Source organism: Pan paniscus, chromosome 5 (genome assembly GCF_029289425.2).
Source record: "Pan paniscus chromosome 5, NHGRI_mPanPan1-v2.0_pri, whole genome shotgun sequence".
Classification (NCBI taxonomy): Eukaryota; Metazoa; Chordata; class Mammalia; order Primates; family Hominidae; genus Pan; species Pan paniscus.
Window position 1 is genome coordinate 112,967,744 of NC_073254.2, and position 18,976 is coordinate 112,986,719.

An 18,976-nucleotide genomic window follows, 5' to 3' on the forward strand; every position below is an offset into this window, starting at 1 on the left:
TATCATGTAAAAATGATATTTTGAAATATGTATACATTGTGGAATGGCTCAGTTGAGAAAAGTAATTGATGTATTACCTAATGTTCTTATTCATTTTTTTTGTGGTGCAAACACTTAAAATGTTTTCTCATTGAGATTTTCAATAAAATATACTGTTGTTAACTACAATCATCATGTGTTATAATTATTCCTCCTATCTAATTATAATTTTGTATAGTTTAACTAACATCTCCCTAACCCCACCCCTCAAAAATGCCCAGGCTTTGGTAACTACCATTCTACTATCTAATTCTATGACATCCATTTGTTTGAATTACACATATAAGTCAGATAATATGATATTTGTCTTTCTGTGCCTGGCTTATGTCACTAAACATAATGTCCATGTTGGTGCAAATGTAGGATTTCCCTTAATTAAGTCTCAGTAGTATTCCATTTTCTTTAACCACTCATCTGTTGCTGGACACTTAGGTTGATTCCATATCTTGGCTATTGTGAATAATGCTGCAGTGAGCATGGGTGTGCAGATATCTCATAGGTATATTGATTTTATTTCCTTTGGACATATACCCAGAAATGGGATTGCTGGATTATATAATAGGTCTATTTTTCTTAAAGGACAGGGACTTGTTCTGTCACCCATGATGGAGTGCAGTAGTGCAATCATAGCTCACTGCCTTCCTGAACTCCTGGGTCCAAGTGATCCTCTCACCTCAGCCTCTAAACTAACTGGGACTGCAGATGCACATCTAATAATTTCTATTTCTATTTTTATTTATTTTATTTTTTGTAGAGGTAGGATCTTGCTCAAATGGGTCTCAGGCTGCTAGGCTCAAATAATGCTCCCAACTCTGCCTCCTAAAGTGCTGGGATTACAGGTATGAGACACCATGCCCAGTCCAATAAAATAATTCTATTTTTTTAATTATTGAGGAACTTTTTACTGTTTTCCATAATAGCTCTATCATCAGATGTGGATCCCTCCAAATTTTATAATTTTTTTATTTCTTTGAAAAATATTGAGTTCAGGCACAGTGGCTCATGCCTGTATCCCAGTGCTTTGGGAGGCTGACGTGGGAGCATCAGTTGAGGCTAGGAGTTTGAAACCAGCCTGGACAACATCACAAGATCCTATTTCCAAAAAAAAAAAAACCAAAAAAACAAAAAAACGTAAATTACCAGCTAGACATGGTGGTGCATATCTGTAGTCCTAGCTACTAGGGATGCTGGGGAGGAAGCATTGCTTGAGCCTGGGATACAGAGCAAGACTTTATGTCAGAAAGAAAGAAAGAAAGCAAGAAAGAGAAAGCAAGCAAACAAGAAAGAAAAAGCACGCAAGCCAGAAAGAAAAATAAAGAAAGAAAGGAAAGGAAGAAAGAAAAAAGGAAAGAAAGAAAGAAAGAAGAAAGAAAGAAAGAAAGGTGGAGAGAGAGGGATGGAGAGAGAGAGGGAGGGAATGAAGGAAAAGAAAGAAAGAGAAGTTATTGGAATTTTGATGTAGTTTTCATGGAATCTGTAGAACTGTTTGGGTAGTATGGACATTTTAACACTATTAATTCTTCCAATCCATGAACATGGGATATCTTTCCATTCATTTGTGTCTTCTTTAACTTCTTTCAGCAATGTTTTATAATTTTGAGTGTACAGATCTTCCACTTTCTTAGTTAAATGTATTTCTGAGTGATTTTTTGTAGATATTGTAAATGGGATTGTTTCTACAATTGCTTTTTCAGATAGTTTATTGGTAGGGTGTAGAAACACTATTGATTTTTGTATGTTAATTTTGTATCTTTCAACTTCACTGAATTTATTTTTTAGTTCTAACAGTTTTTTAGTGGAGTCTTTAGCATTTTCTATATATAAAATCATGTTCTCTCTACAATTTATCTTTTCCTTTTCAATTTGGATGACTTTTATTTATTTCTCTTGCCAAATTGCTGTGGCTAGAATATCCAGTACTATGTTGAATAGAAGCTAGAAAAGTAGTCATCCTTGTCTTATTTCTGATTTTAGAGAAGCACTTTTATCTTTTCACTGTTGCATATGTTAGCTGTGGGTTTGTCTTATATGGCCATTACTGTATTGAGGCACATTCCTCCTATACCCAATTTGTTGAAAGTTTTTATCATTAAATAATATTGAACTTTGTAAAATGCTTTTCCAGCATCAATTGTGATAATTATAGGCTTTTTGTCCTTCATTCTGTTAATGTGATGTATCATATTTAAAGATTTGGATATGTTGAACCATCCCTGCTTCCCTGGGATAAATCTTCCTTTGTCATAATGAATAATCTTTTTAATGTGCTATTGAATTCAGTTTAGTAATCTTTATTGAGGATTTTTGCAATCACGTTAATCAGAGATATTTATCAGTAATTTATTTTTCTTATAGTATCATTGTCTGGTTTTGGTATTATAATAATGCTGTCCTCATAAAATGGGTTCGAAAGCATTCACTCTTCAATATTTTGGAAGAGTTTGAGATGAACTGACATTAGTTCTTTAAATGTTTGGAAAATTCAATAGTGATGCCATCAGATTCTTGGCTCTTCTTGGATGGGAGACTATTTATTACTGATTAAATCTCCTTGCTCATTATTTGTTCAAATTTTGTATTTCTTCATGATTCAGTCTTGGTATGTTGTATATGTCTATAAATTTATATATTTTTTAGATTATCCATTTTTGTCATCTAATTGTTTATAGTGGTCTCTTCATATTTCTGTATCAGTTGTAATGTTTCTCTTTTATTTTTATTTTATTTATTTGTCTTCTCTTTATTAGCCTAGCTGTCATTTTTATCTTTTTGAAAAACTCCGTTTCACGGATCTTTTCTATTGTTTTTCTAGTCTGTATTTTATTTCTGAACTGATATTTTTATTTGTTTCCTTCTACTAACCTTGGGCTTAGTTTGTTCTTCTTTTTCAAGTTTTTTGAGGTAAAATGTCAGGTTGTTTATTTAGGATTTTACTTATTTTTTTATGTAGTCAGGCATTTATTGCAATAAAAGTCCCTCTAAGAACTGCTTTTGCTGCATCCCATAAGTTTTGGCATATTGTGTCACCATTTTTGTTTGTCTCAAGATATTTTTAAATTTCTTTTTTAAATTTCTTCTTATACCCATTGGTTGTTCAGGAGCGTGTTGTCACCCAAGACTGCCTTGTATACAAATTCCCCTGAGTAAATCTTTGACCACTTACAAACCTGGAGCGGTCTGCCTCATTTTTGGTCTGATCTTGTCTTGCACGTATAGAGGGTGATTTTCTATTCCAGAAGGTAGTTTTTCCAACACACGAAGGTAACATAACAGACTAGTTATAACAGACTGTTTTAAGATAACAACAACATAACTTTAATCTTATTAAAAATTCAACATGTTTTACTTCTCCTCACATTTTCCCTTATTTTATTTTATTTCATTTATTTTTAAAGACACTTTTAATAAAAAAGCTCATCAGGAGGGTGAAACACAAATTTACCAGTTAAGTAACGACTTCTACGTAGCACTACATTTAGGATAATTAACAGAAGGGCCATGAGCAAACTTATCATTTATATATTAAGCATTATATTTTACATTCAGCAAACTTCATCAAATGTCCTTTAATTTCATAGACAACAATATGATACATATTGTATAAGAAGCACACAATAGTTTTGCAGTAAAGTTTCAAAGCGTATGCAAATTGGAAAACAGAAGTTAAACACTAGTAAACTGACAGTATTTTTGAACTTCATATAAGCTGCATACAAAATTTACAATTCAAATATTAGCAAACCTGAAAACTTTACTTCTTATAATATAAAAATGATACTTTGACATGCATTTTTAATTAAATAAATTATAAAAACATTTAAAATGATCATTAAAAACAATGTTAGAATTTATAAACACCAGTTATAAAAATATTTTAGTAGTCACTTTTCTTCTAAGGGTACCATGAAGTATAACACAAAATAGTCTCTAACATAAAATTGCCTTAATAAGCGTACTATTTTAGATTCTGATAAATCTTACATTAAATTTATTATAAAATCTTCTTGAGGGGTGGGGCCAAGATGGCCGACTAGAAACAGAGGCGATCTGAGGATCCCATCGAAAAGAACCATAATAAGCGTGTGAATCCTTCACCGGCAACCAAGGTATCTGGGTTGTCTCATCAGAACTGACTAGGAGGCTGGTGTGATCCACAGAGAGGAAGAAAGAGCAGTGTGTTGTGGTGGCCCACCTGAGAGTCACACAGAGCAGGAGAGTCCCCACCCCCCAACCAAGGAAGGGGATGAGTTAACGTGCTACCCAGCCAGGCAAACCCACTCATGAGTAGACACCACCAGCGCCCAGCATCCCAACCACAGAGCTGCGCAGATTCTCAACAGACTCTCAGCTGGAATCTGCTTAAGCCTACCACACTCCCAGAGGGAGAGGCAACCAGCACTACAGCTGCAGCTGTCTGCTGTCTAAACTGTTTTAGCTCCTTGGGGAGGGCAGCAGCCAGCACTGGGACTCAAAGCTGCCTAACACGCTAAGCTCCTCGGGTGGAGGGAGGGCAGCATCCATCTCTATAGCTCCAGGCTGCACTTTTCCCCTGCCGAAGGCAGGGAGGCTGGACCACTTGGTCCCATCGAAGGCCTTTTCTGCATCTATTGAGATACTCATGTGGTTTTTGTCATTGATTCTGTTTATGTGATGGATTTTTGCATTGATGTTTATCAGGGATATTGGCCTGAAATTTTCTTTTTTTGTTGTGTCTCTGCCAGGTTTTGGTATCAGGATGATACTGGCCTCATAAAATGAGTTAGGGAAGAATCCCTCTTTTTCTATTGTTTGGAATAGTTTCAGAAGGAATGGTACCAGCACCTCTTTGTACCTCTCGTAGAATTCGGCTGTGAATCAGTCTGGTCCTGGGCTTTTTTGGTTGGTAGGCTATTAATTACTGCCTCAATTTCAGAGCCTGTTATTGGCCTATTCATGGATTCAACTTCTTCCTGGTTTAGTCTTGGGAGGGTGTATGTGTCCAGGAATTTCTCCATTTCTTCTAGATTTTCTAGTTTATTTGCATAGAGGTGTTTATGGTAGTCTCTGATGGTAGTTTGTATTTCTGTGGGATCAGTGGTGATATCCCCTTTATCAATTTTTTTTGTCTATTTGATTCTTCTCTCTTTTCTTCTTTATTAGTCTGGTTAGCAGTCTATCTATTTTGTTAATCTTTTCAAAAAACCAGCCCCAGGATTCATTGATTTTTTAAAGTGTTTTATTTTTGTGTGTGTGTCTCTATCTCCTTCAGTTCTGCTCTGATCTTAGTTATTTCCTATCTTCGTCCCAAGACATGTCCTCCACAGCCCAACACACTGTCTGTGGCAGACTGTGGCCAGGGTGTCTCTTAAGGCCTGACCCTAACTCATCCTTCCTCACTGGGTGGGGCTTCTCTGCAGGAACTCCAATAACCCCAGCCAGAGGCTCAGGGACAGAACCCTGATCTCCTTGGTCCTGAGTCCCTAAGGTGAGGGGGACCCACAGTCTCCCTTTCCTCCTGGTAGTTCTGAGGAATCTGGGCAGCCCAGATGAATGGGTTTCCCCCAGTGAGGCACACCGCTTCCACCAAGTGGCAAAGTGCTTTGTTAAACGAGTCCTGTTCCACAAGCCACTCAACTGTGTGAGACCCTCTAACAAGGGTTGTCAGACACCCTATACAGGAATGATTCTACTTGCAACAAGTTAGGCCCCATCAAGGTCAGATATCCCAGAAGAAGGAGCAGGCACCCATCTTTGCTGTTCTTCAGCCTCTTTGAGTGACATCTCCAGGTGCGGGAGCAAACCAGATAAACAGGACCTAAAGTGAACCCCTAGCAAACTGAAGCAGCCCCACAGAAGAGGGACCTGAAAATCAAACAAACAGAAAGCAACAACAGCATCAACAACAACAAAAAAGCCCCCACAAAAACTCCATTCAAGGGTCAGCAGCCTCAAAGATCGAAACTAGACAAATTCATGAAGATGAGAAAGAATTAATGAAAAGATATTGACAACCCAAAAGGCCAGAATGACTCTTCTCCTACAAATGATCACAATGTCTCTCTAGCAAGGGTGCAGAACTGGATGGAAGATGAGTTGGATGAATTGACAGAGTAGGCTTCAGAAGATGGGTAATAAAAAACTACAATGATCTAAAGGAGCATGTTCTAACCCAATGCAAGGAAGCTAAGAAACTTGATAAAAGGCTAGAGGGGCTGCTAACTAGAATAACTAGTTTAGAGAGAAACATAAATGACCTGATGGAGCTGAAAAACACAGCACAGGAACTTTGTGAAGCATTCCCAAGTATCAATAGCTGAATCAACCAAGCAGAAAAAAGAATATGTGAGTTTGAAGACCACCTTGCTGAAATAAGGAATGCAGACAAGACTAGAGAAAAAATGATAAAGAGGAATGAACAAACACTCCAAGAAATATGTGACTTATTAAAAAGACCAAACCAACGATTGATTGGGGTACATGAAGGAGATGCCGAGAATGGAAACAAGCTGGAAAACACACTTCAGGATACTATCCAGGAGAACTTTCCCAACTTAGCAAGACAGGCCAACATGCAAATTCAGGAAATACAGAGACCACTAAGATACTCCACGAGAAGATCAACCCCAAGACACATAATCATCAGATTCTCCAAGGTTGAAATGAAGGAAAAAATGTTAAGGGCAGCCAGAGAGAAAGGTCAGGCCACCTTCAAAGGGAAGCCCATCAGACTAACAGCAGAATTCTCAGCAGAAACTCTACAAGCCAGAAGATATTGGCGGCCAATATTTACCATTCTTAAAGAAAATAATTTTCAACCCAGAATTTCATACCCAGCCAAACTAAGCTTCATATGAATGAAGCACTAAGTATGTAAAGGAAAAACTGGTACCAGCTACTACAAAAACACACCAAAATATAAAGACCAATGACACTATAAAGAAACTGCATGAACTAGTGTACAAAATAACCAGATAGCATCATGATAACAGGACCAAATTCACACATAACAATACTAACCTTAAATGTAAATGGGCTAAATGCTTCAATTAAAATACACAGACTGGCAAATTGGTGTGTTGTATTTAAGAGTCCCATCTCATGTGCAAAGACACACATGGCCCAAAATGAAAGGATGGAGGAAAATTTACCAAGAAAATGGAAAATAAAATCCTAGTTGCGATCCTAGTCTCTGACAAAACAGACTTTAAACCAACAAAGATCAAAAAAGACAAAGAAGAGGATTACCTAATGGTAAAGGGAACAATTCAACAAGAAGAGCTAACTATTCTAAATATATATGCATCCAATACAGGAGCACCCCGATTCCTAAAACAAGTTTTTAGAGATGTATAATAGACTCCCACACAATAATATTGGGAGACTTTAACACCCCACTGTCAATATTAGACAGATCAATGAGACAGAAAATTAACAAGGACATTTAGGCCTTGAACTCAGCTCTGGATCGAGTGGACCTAATAGACATCTACAGAACTCTTCACCCCAAATCAACAGAATATACATTTTTCTCAGTGACACATGGCACTTATTCTAAAATTGACCACATAATTGGAAGTAAAACACTCCTCAGCAAATGCAAAAGAACTGAAATAATAAAAACAGTCTCAGACCACAGTGCAATCAAATTAGAATTCTAGATTAAGAAACTCACTCAAAACCACACAATTACATGGAAATTGACCAATGTGCTCCTGAATGTAAATAATGAAATTAAGGTAAAAATCAAGAAGTTCTTTGAAACCAATGAGAACAAAGAAACAATGTACCAGAATCTCTGGGACACAGCTAAAACAGTGTTAAGAGGGAAATTTATGGCACTAAATAGACAGCTATAAAGATCTCAAATTGACACCCTAGTACAGCAATTAAAAGAGCTAGAGGAGCAAGAACAAACTAATTCAAAAGCTAGCAGAAAACAATAAATAACTAAGATTAGAGCAGAATTGAAGGAGATAGAGACAGAGAAAAGCCCTCCAAAAAATCAAGGAATCCAGGAGCTGATTTTTTTTTTTGGAAAATTTAACAAAATAGACTGCTAGCTAGACTAATAAAGAAGAGAGAAGAATCAAATAGACACAATAAAAAAATGATAAAGAGGATATCACCACTGACCTCACAGAAATACAAACTACCATCAGAAAATACTATAAATACCTCTATGCAAATAAGCTAGAAAATTTAGAAGAAATGGATAAATTCCTGGACACATACACCCTCTCAAGACTAAACCAGGAAGACATTGAATCCATGAATAGACTTATAAAAAGTTCTGAAATTAATAGCCTACCAACCAAAAAAAGCACAGGACCAGAGAGATTGACATTCGAATTTTCCTGGAGGTACAAAGAGGGAGCTGGCACCATTCCTTCTGAAACTATTCCAAAAAATTGAAAAGGAGGGACTCCTCCCTAACATTTTATGAAGCCAGCATTATCCTCATACCAAAACCTGGTAGAGACACAACAAAGAAAAGAAAACTTCAGATCAATATTCCTCATGAACATTGATGCAAAAATCCTCAATAAAATATTGGCAAAGTGAATCCAGCAGCACATCAAAAAACTTATCCATCACAATCAAGTCAGCTTCATCCCTGGGATGCAAGGCTGGTTCAACCTGTGCAAATCAATAAACATAATCCATCATATAAACAGAACCAAAGACAAAAACCTTATGATTATGTCAATAGATGCAGAAAAGGCCTTTGATAAAATTCAACATCATTTCATGTTAAAAACTCTCAATAAACTAGTTATTGATGGAAAATATCTCAAAATAATAATACTTATGACAAACCCACAGCCAATATCATATTGAGTGGGCAAAAGCTGGAAGCATTCTCATTGAAAACCAGTAAAAGACCAGGATGACCTCTCTCACTATTCCTATTTAATGTAGTATGGGAAATTCTGGTGAGGGCACTCAGGCAAGAGAAAGACACAAAGGTTATTCAAATAGGAAGAGAGGAAGTCAAATTGTCTCTGTTAGCAGATGACATGATTTTATATTTAGAAAACCCCATCATCTCAACCCAAAAACTCCTTAAACTAATAAGCAACTTCAGCAAAGTCTCAGAATACAAAATCAATGTGCAAAAATGACAAGCATTCCTTTACACCAACAATAGACAAGCAGAGAACCAAATCATGAATAAAACCACATTCACAATTTCCACAAAAAGAATAAAAAACTAGGAATACAGCTAACAAGGGATGTAAAGGACTTCTTCAACAACTACATTCCACTGTTCAAGGAAATAAGAGAGGACACAAACAAATGGCAAAACATGCGATCCTCATGGATAGGAAGAATCAATATCCTGAAAATGGCCATACGGCCCAGAGTAATTTATAGATGCAATGCTATTCCCATTAAACTACCATTGACATTCTTCACAGAATTAGAACAAACCACATTAAATTTTATATGGAATCAAAGAAGACCCCATATAGCTAAGATAATTCTAAGCAAAAAGAACAAAGCTGGAAGCATCGTGCCACCTGACTTCAAACTATACTCCAAGGCTACAGTAACTTAAACATCATGGTACTGGTACAAAAACAGGCATATAGAGCAGTGGAACAGAACAGAGACCTCAGAAATAACACTGCACCCCTACAACCATCTCATCTTAGACAAACCTGACAAAAGCAAGCAATGGGGAAAGGATTCCCTATTCAATAAATGGTGCTGGGAAAACTGGCCAGCCATATGCAGAAAACTGAAACTGGACCCCTTCCTTACACCTTGTACAAAAATTAACTCAAGATGGATTAAAGACTTAAATGTAAAACCCCAAACCCTAAAAATCCTAGAAGAAAACCTAGGCAATACCATTTAGGACACAGGCATGGGCAAAGACTTCACGATGAAAACGCCAAAAGCAAATGCAACAAAAGTCAAAATTGACAAATGAGATCTAATTAAACTAAAGAGCTTCTGCTCAGCAAAATAAACTATCATGTGAATGAACAGGCAACCTAAAAATGGGAGAAAATTTTTACAATCTACCCATCTGACAAAAGTCTACTATCCAGAATTTACAAGGAACTTAAATTTACAAGAAAAAAATAAAAAACCCTGTGAAAAAATGGGCAAAAGATATGAACAGACACTTCTCAAAAGAAGACATTTATGTGGCCAAAAAAAATGAAAGAAGCTCAACATCACTGATCATTAGAGAAATGCAAATCAAAACCGCAATGAAATACCATCCCATGCCAATCAGAATGTCAATTATTAAAAAGCCAAGGAACAATATATGATGGTGAGGCTGTGGAGAAATAAGAACACTTTTACACTGCTGGCGGGAATGTAAATTAGTTCAACCATTGTGGAAGACAGTATGTCTACTCCTCAAGGATCTAGAACCAGAAATACCACTTGACCCAGCAATCCTATTACTGGGTATATAACCAAAGGAATTAAATCATTCTACTATAAAGATACGTGAACACGTATGTTTACTGCAGCACTATTTACAATAACAAAGTCATGAAACCAACCCAAATGCCCATCAATGATAGACTGGATAAAGAAAATGTGGTACATATACACCATGGAATAATATGCAGCCATAAAAAGGAATGAGATTTTGTCCTTTACAGGGACATGAATGAAGCTGGAACCCATCATCCTCAGCAAACTAACACAGGAACAGAAAATCAAACACCACATGATCTCACTCATAAGTGGGAGTTGAACAATGAGAACAGATGGACACAGAGAGGGGAACAACAAATACCAGGGCCTTTTGGGAGGTGGTGGTAGAGGGGAGGGAACTTAGGATGGGTCAACAGGTGCAACAAACCACCATGGCACATGTATACCTATGTAACAATCCTGCACCTTCTGCACATGTATCTTGGAACTTAAGAAAAAAAAAAAACTTCTTGAAAAAACTTTGGTATGAATCTTCAGAAGGCTTTTTTAAAATGGCATTTTAAGAGCCTGTGAACATTCCATTCTATTAAAACATAACAGGCTATGTAATGAATATTTAATGGCATACAGAATATAGAATTAAAACAAAAAATTTATTATGTATTCTTAGAAAACCAACATTACCAGAGTAAGCAAAAACCAACTATTTAAAAGTAAAGCTAATTTTTTAAAACAGTTATTTTTGACTACTTATCAAGTTAGTAAACTTGATAGTAGTAGACTACTTATCAAGGTATTATACAATCAAATATACTTATTGAGGTAGTATTGAGTATTGCCTGAGTATTGCCTGGAGGCAGGTTGGTAGGTAGTCAAAGAAAACTGTGTAAAAATGTTACAAAATCACCATACTTCATTCATGTACCTTAGATGCCTTTTAGAACAAGACCTCAAAAATAATTAACCCAGTCTTGAAAATCTTCTCAAGTCCAACAAACAAACTTTTAAAACCCCATTTTAAAGACTTGACAATAGAACAAGTATATATAATGAAAACACATAATTTATATGTTTACTAATTTAATGGGTTTTCATTTACATTTGTAATTTAGAATTTGTTGGCAGAAATAAAATACACACACACATAACTGAAAACGGTAAATTTCCGGAACTAGAAATGCAATCCTATGGTATAAATTAATTTGTTTTTAAAAATATAATTTACCAAATTTTATCTTCTCTGCCACTTTGGATTGACAGCTATTGTTATTTAGAAAATTCAGATTGCTGAGAGTTTATTTCTAGCTTCTTGAGTATGTTTAATTTTTACAAAGCTTTCATTCATGCCAGTAGCTGCCTTGGGGTCATTTTCTACTTAATCTTCTGTCACCAAATATATTGTATAAGATGTTTATCCTTGAGTTGCAAAAGCTTAAATAAAAAGTTTCACTTTTAAAGTTTTAATTTATAAAATTCCACTAAAAGTTTTATTTAATTTTTATGAAGGTCTGCAAAAATATCTTCTTTCTTAAGAATCAAGCACTTTTATTCAAATAAATATTCTTCAGAGTTTTTAACTCTTCTATTAGAGTTTTATTTTTATTTTTCATAACTACAACTCAATTTTCTAGGCCTTTCACATATTCTTTCTTTCTCCTTTGATATTCTCAAGTGGCTTTTCTTATCTTGTCTGAAATATTTTAGCTGTTCTTTGTTGTTTACTCTTCCATAGATTTTAGAATCAACTTGTCAAGTTCATCGAGCAACCTGTTTTTCATTAACCTTATTTCTCCTTTCAACTGGGGGTCTTCTGTCTTATTTGTTTGATATGTAAGAGTCACAGGAGATGTCATCATCATAGTTTGTGGCAGAGAAGTAGTTGAAGGCAGTTTGGATCTGATATATCTGCATATCACCTGATGCAGTCTGTACAACCAACTGATTGCTGGACGCAAGTATTTGCTGTCCATCAGGGACCTGCATATGCTGGAGAATAGTTGTACCTGGCTGAGTATTGCCTGAATTTGTCATGGTTAATTATGTCTGAAGTCTCTGTACTCCAGCTGTGCCTGAACTGGCCAATGGTGAGTCTCCACTTGAGACAATGGCAATGTACTATTTGCTGCCCTTCTGATAGATAGGAGTGGGAACAGACAGAAGTGACAGCAAAAACTCCAGGGTTTTCTCCATCTCCTTTTCTGCCCCATATATCTTCAGAAGATAGGTCTTTTAAAATTTTTCTGTAAGATGAATGCCGTGCTAGGATCCTGTAGGCTTTCTGTAAAGAGCCTAAGCTGTCAGATAGGTCCTGAGACTCCTCACCTTCTGATAAAGATTATACTATTGGCACATGTGGTGGGTGAATTACAGAAGACTGAGCTGTCTGGATGACACCCTGAACCTGTACTTGCTCTCCAGGAAGAGGTACCATTGTCATTAGTAGAGATCATCTTAGTGCCATCTGTTTAGTAATATGAGAAATATGAGCTCCCTGAACTGCTGAACTAGGTTGAGATGCTGTCTCTGATGTGTTACACTTGTGAGAATCTTCCATAATCAACTCTTGGGGGTCAAGTGGGGTGAAGAGAATTAGTGTCACTTACCAGCCAGCTGTCCTAGACTACCTTTTCCTTACCAGTTAGGACTGCCACTGGCATCCCTCAACCACATTTTATATTTTTGATGTCACAATGTACATTTTTTGCATTGTGTAGTTTTTAAAACTTATTACAACTATTATTGTTTTTAATCATTTTGTATTTTAACCGTCATACTAAATATATGAATGATTTATATACCACCATTAGAGTATTAGAGTATGTGGTATTTGACTGCATATTTACTTTTACCAGTGAGATTTATGTATTCGTATTTTCCTGCTACTAGTTAGCATCCTTTACTTTCAGCTTGACGTGCTTCCTTTAGCATTTTTTTGTGAGACAGGTCTGGTGGTAATAAACTCCCTTAGCTTTTATTTATCTGAAAAAGTCTTTGTTTCTCCTCTATTTCTAAAGGACAGCTTTGCCATTTAAAGTATTCTTGAATGACAGTTTTGTTTTTTTTATTCAGCACTTTGAATATATAATCTCAGTCTCTCCTGCCTTATAAGGTTTATATTGAGAAGTGTGCTCCTGGCATTGTTGGGACTCCTTTATCTGTAATATTATTTTCTCTTGATGCTTTAAGGAGTCTCTCTTTGTTCTTTATTTTATTTTATTTTATTTTATTTTATTATTTTTTAGAGATGGGGTCTTGCTCTGTTCCCCAGGCTGGAGAACAGTAATGTGTTCATGGCTCATTGCAGCCTAAAACTCCTGGTCTCAAGTGATCCTTCCATCTTAGCCTCCCATTAGTTGGGACTACAGGTATGTACCACCATGCTCAGCCAATTATTTTTTGTAGATACAGGGGTCTCTCTTTGTTGCCCAGATTGGCTGTGGATTCAAGCAATCCTCCCACCTTGGCCTCCCAAAGTTCTGGGATTACATGTGTGAGCCACTGTGCCTGGACTGTTCTTGTATTTTATAGTTTAATCATAACATGTCTTGATGTAGCCTTGTTTTTATTGAATTTTACTGGTGATTTTTGACCTATACCTGGATATTTATATCTTTATCCAAATTTGGAAAATTTTCTATGATTTCTTTTAACAAGTTTTCTGGTCCTTTGTTATTTTCTTTATGGAAACTTTCTGTTTTTGAGTATTTGCTCTTGTGATGCTGTCTCACAAGTTGCACAAGCTTTATAAAAGTTCTTATTTATTTATTTTTTTCTTTTTTCTCCTCTGACAGTATATTTTGAAATAACCTGTCTTCCAGTTCACAGATTCTTTCTTCTGCTGGATCAGTTCTGCTATTTAATACTTTCTATTGCATTTTGTTATTTTGTTTATTGTATTTTTTAGCTTCAAATTTAGGTTTCAATTTTTAAAATAATTTTATCCTCTCTGTTCAATTTCTCATTTTGATTGCTTATTGTATTCCTGATTTTGTTGAATTGATTTTATATATTTTCTTTAAGTTCACTTATATATTTTCTTTAAGTTCATTGAGATTCCCTCAAAGAATTGTTTTGAATTCTTTTTCAGGCAGTTTATACATCTGTGTTTCTTTAGAGTTGCTTATTGGTACTTTATTTCGTTCCTTTGATGATGTTCCCCTAATTGTTCTTAATCCTTATGGCTGTACATTGGTGTCAGTACATTTGAAGAAGTAAGGACTCATTCTAGTCTTTGCATATTGGCTTTATCTGGAAAAATTCATCACTACTCAGCCTGTTCAGAGATTTGGGGCCAGACTTCTAGTATTCTTCATGGGCAGGCTTTCTGCTAGAGTCCTTGGGCAGGTTGGCTGGTGCCTGGGTGAGCAGGTGCATAAGCCTGGCATCTGGGTCCGTGGGATTGAGCCTGGAGCCTGGATCTACTGGGATGGACTTGTTGATTGGGTCTATAAGGGCAGGCCTGGAGCCTGTATCCACAGCATGTAGTCTAAAGTTTGTCTCTACAGGGGTTAGCTTGGTGCTGGTGTGGGCTTTGAGCCTGGTTCTGCAGGGGTAGCCCCAAAAATTTAGCCTATTGGGGTTGTTCTGGAACTGGAATCTACTGGGGTAGTCCCGGACCCTAGGCCCACTGGATCCTGGAACCACTGTGACTGGCCTGGATCCTGGAGCTGTCCTGGTGCTAAGGCAAGGCTGAAGCCTAGGGCTATGTGAGCCAACCTGGCTCTACACTGGCCTGGGCCTTGATTGGGCCTGGAGCTTGGGGCCACAGAGACTATCCTAGAGGATGGGTCCATGGATTGTTGACTTGATGTCTAAGGCTACAGGAGCTGGCCTGACACAGGTGAACCTAAAGTCTGGGGCTGCTGGGGTAGGCCTGGACCTGTTGTGGGCTTAGAGACTGAATCTGTGGGGTCAGCCTAAAGCCTGGGGTCAGAAAGGTCAGCCTGGATTGAGAGTATGAAGGAGCTGGGCTGGTGCTGGAGTCAGCCTGAAGCCCAAGGCCACTGGTGCCAGCCCAGTGCTGGGGCCTGTTCAGAGGGTAGCGCCTGCCCAGGGGCTAGAGTAATGCAGACTGTTGGTGGGGTGGGCTCACATAATGAGTCTTCTGGGTAGGCCTGGAGACTAGGGCTGTGTGATCCAACCTTATGCTGGAGTGGGCCTAGAAGTTTACTCTATGGGTGCAAGACTATAGTCTAGGGCCATGGGGACCTACATGCTGCTGGATTTTACTGGGAGAGTCCCAGTGTTGATCAGAGGCAAAGTCCTGTGCTTGCTTCCCTCTCCTTCGCCTGAGCAGAGAGTTATCTCTCTCCATGTTATACTGCCTGGGGTTGGGAGGGAGAAGGATGATGCAGGTAATGTAAAACTCTCCTTCCTACTCTCTTCAGTATATCTTTTCTTATTTCTGTGCTACATTCCTGGGTTGTAATCTCTCACCTGGATTCCTTAGTTTTTTGTGAAGGTGTTTTCAAGCACGTGTACTTATTCAAATTGATGTTTTTGCAGGGGACGAGCACTGCAAAGTCCTATTCCACCACCTTGCTGACATCTGACTTGTAACTTATTTACCTACTTCTGTGTTAAAACTATGTTGATTATAAAATCTATACAAAAAGTGAAATGGAAAATAATGAGATAAAGATTGAGCAAATAACATTTGATTTATGAACATACAAAGTTACTCTAAAAATATATTATTAATAACATTCTAACTGCTTGCTTTTTAAATGTCTTCCTATTTGTGATGCTTTCATTTAATTATTTAGTAATATCCCAAGGCACATCATAAATTTATTGCTGTATTTATTCTCAACAATTGAAGGTATAAAACTGTGTTTGGAATAATCTTCTCAATAATTAAAAAATTGGGGGCTGACTTTTTGCCAATTCTGCTTAGATTCTCATGTGTACGTAATGTGTCTGATTATTGGGCTATACTGGAAGTGTATCAGTTATGCCATTTTTTTCTTTTGCTTACATTTGCAAAACAATATTATTTTCAGTTGTATTTTCTTAGCAGAAAACTTTTAAACTACTTGTTCATGTAAATAGCCAGGGAATATGCTTAGAATATGAAAACTTCAGTATGTAGCAATATGTTAAATATGACAGATCCTTAGGTTATCATCATCCAGCCTTCTGTGTTAAAGAACTCACATTCACTCTGACTTTAAAACCTGGTTGGGTCATAAGTCAATCAATATTATAAATATTAATGAGAGTTAATATATCCTAATTGTATAGATAAAAATGTAAGTCCTCTAATATTTTCTTTTCCATTTCAATGGCTCTAAGCATCTTGTGCAATCCCAGATGAAAACACCTCATTTTATAGACTACCATTTTTTATGTGAATGACTTAGCTGAAGACATATGAAGCGTGATTATTAAATTTTCAGATGACACAAAATAGGACGGACAATTAATATGCTAGATGAAATTTTAATCCAGTCCAAATTCAAGCACAAAATTTCTCAAGATGATTGGGAATGGGAGGGTACAGGTAGAATCTGCCAGTTACCAGTGGTTCAGTTATTAATGATGTTGAATATGGACATGGGGGAAGATAAATCTCAGAAAGGAATTTATTGGGAATGTTGGGTGACAGGTTAAATTAGTAAATACCCGGAATGATAGACATTCCTACTGATATTGAGATACTAAGTATTTAAGAGGTAGATACCACTCTATTGCATATTTAAAGAAGTCTAGTTTGTTTTGCTATGTGAGTAGGAGCCATTCACAATGCTTTTGTACATCTAAGCATATTTATTCAATGATCCTGTAAGCCTTATGATGTAATCAAATTGTCTTGAGCTATATTAGGTCTTACCCATGTAAATGAGCCTCCTCTCTTTAGGTACAACTTTTCTTTCTTCCTAAAGACATGAACAGTAATTTTAAAAAGCTGAAGTTGTTTATGCTGGGAAAGAAATGTGAGAAAACACCATATGGTCTTAAAATATGTGAAAGACTGTAGAGCAGAAAGGGATTATGCATAACATGAAAATTTCCAGAGGGTAGAACTAAAATCAATGAGAGGAAATTATTCTTTAAGCAAACATAAGGGAAAAAAATATTTTTGTAACACTGATGGAACTACCTAAAAAAAAACTGTGCTCTGTCCTGTCTTGTAAGGTAGAGTGTTGAAGCAGAGATAATGGTCACTTGATCACAGACTTTGTGTAATGATTCATGCCATAGTGTGTGGAATAAATTTACTCATCATTACGAGATTTTCCTGCTATAAAATTCTGTGATTCTACAAATCAATTTATACTTGAGAAAAACTTTATTTTTATATTTGCCTTCTGGAAGTCCTCATTAACTTGTTATACGTTTAAAAGAGAAACAAAAAAGAATTCAAGCTATATTACCATATGCATTAAGTAAATCTTTTCTTTAATAGCATGTACATAATTTAAACAAAAATGTTTTATTTTACTGGGTTGAATTCTACATTCTCCCTACCACCTCAAGAAACCCACATGGGCCGGGCGCGGTGGCTCACGCCTGTAATCCCAGCACTTTGGGAGGCCGAGGCGGGCGAATCACGAGGTCAGGAGATCGAGACCATCCTGGCTAACACGGTGAAACCCCGTCTCTACTAAAAATACAAAAAAATTAGCCGGGCGTGGTAGCGGGCGCCTGTAGTCCCAGCTACTCGGGAGGCTGAGGCAGGAGAATGGCGTGAACCCGGGAGGCGGAGCTTGCAGTGAGCCGAGATCGCGCCACTGCACTCCAGCCTGGGCGACAGAGCGAGACTCCGTCTCAAAAAAAAAAAAAAAAAAAAAAAAAAAGAAACCCACATGAATCTCTCTCGGAACACTGAAAAAAATCTACATCACTAAGTACAAACTTTCTGTTTCAGTGAAAATTTACGAAGTGTACTTTAAATTTATAATTGTTTAAGAGGAGGCTTAACATTTGGTTGTTTTCAGACTTTTTTCCTTCTTGGAGTTAATCTTGGGCAATCTGAAGATTTTACTACAACCAAATTCATCAGAATCTGCTTTCCTTAACTCATTAAATGACTTTTAGAAAGTAATTTATCAACTGTGTATATAGTTCAGTGTCTCCCTCCCTGTAAGTTCTATTTTCTGCTAAATATAGGAATGTAGCCTAACTCCTCAAGATATCATTAGAATCAACTGTTAATGACATCACTGAAAAATTACAGCTTCTAGTACATTCACTTCTATTCATTCTGTAAGCAAGCAGCAAGTTTTTCAGTAGCAGAGCTTTGTTCTTGTTCTATGGGAATGTTTATATTCTAGGAACGTTTATGTTCTATTTTAGGTACTGTTTGTTTGGGTACTATCGAGTTTTCTTTCTCAATAACTCTATTGCATATTTGGCCTCAAAGCCTACTTGTTTTGTCCATTTTTTTTTTTCAAATTAGAAAATTTCAAACTCAATAATTAAATTTGACGGCTTCAGTTTACTGGCAATTTTCTATTTAATCAACGTAACAGTTCTGTGTTTATTTTTGTTTTTCATGTCATTAATATCAAATCTATTAAAATACCATGACAGTCATAAATTTGCTAGTCTG

General features: G+C 36.6%; 1 pseudogene; it reads right to left on the bottom strand.

Annotated features, from left to right (window-relative positions):
* Window positions 1–11,957: 11,957 nt before the first annotated feature.
* Window positions 11,958–13,249, bottom strand: LOC100981459 (cyclic AMP-dependent transcription factor ATF-1-like; annotated as a pseudogene).
* Between the last annotated feature and the right edge of the window lie 5,727 nt (window positions 13,250–18,976).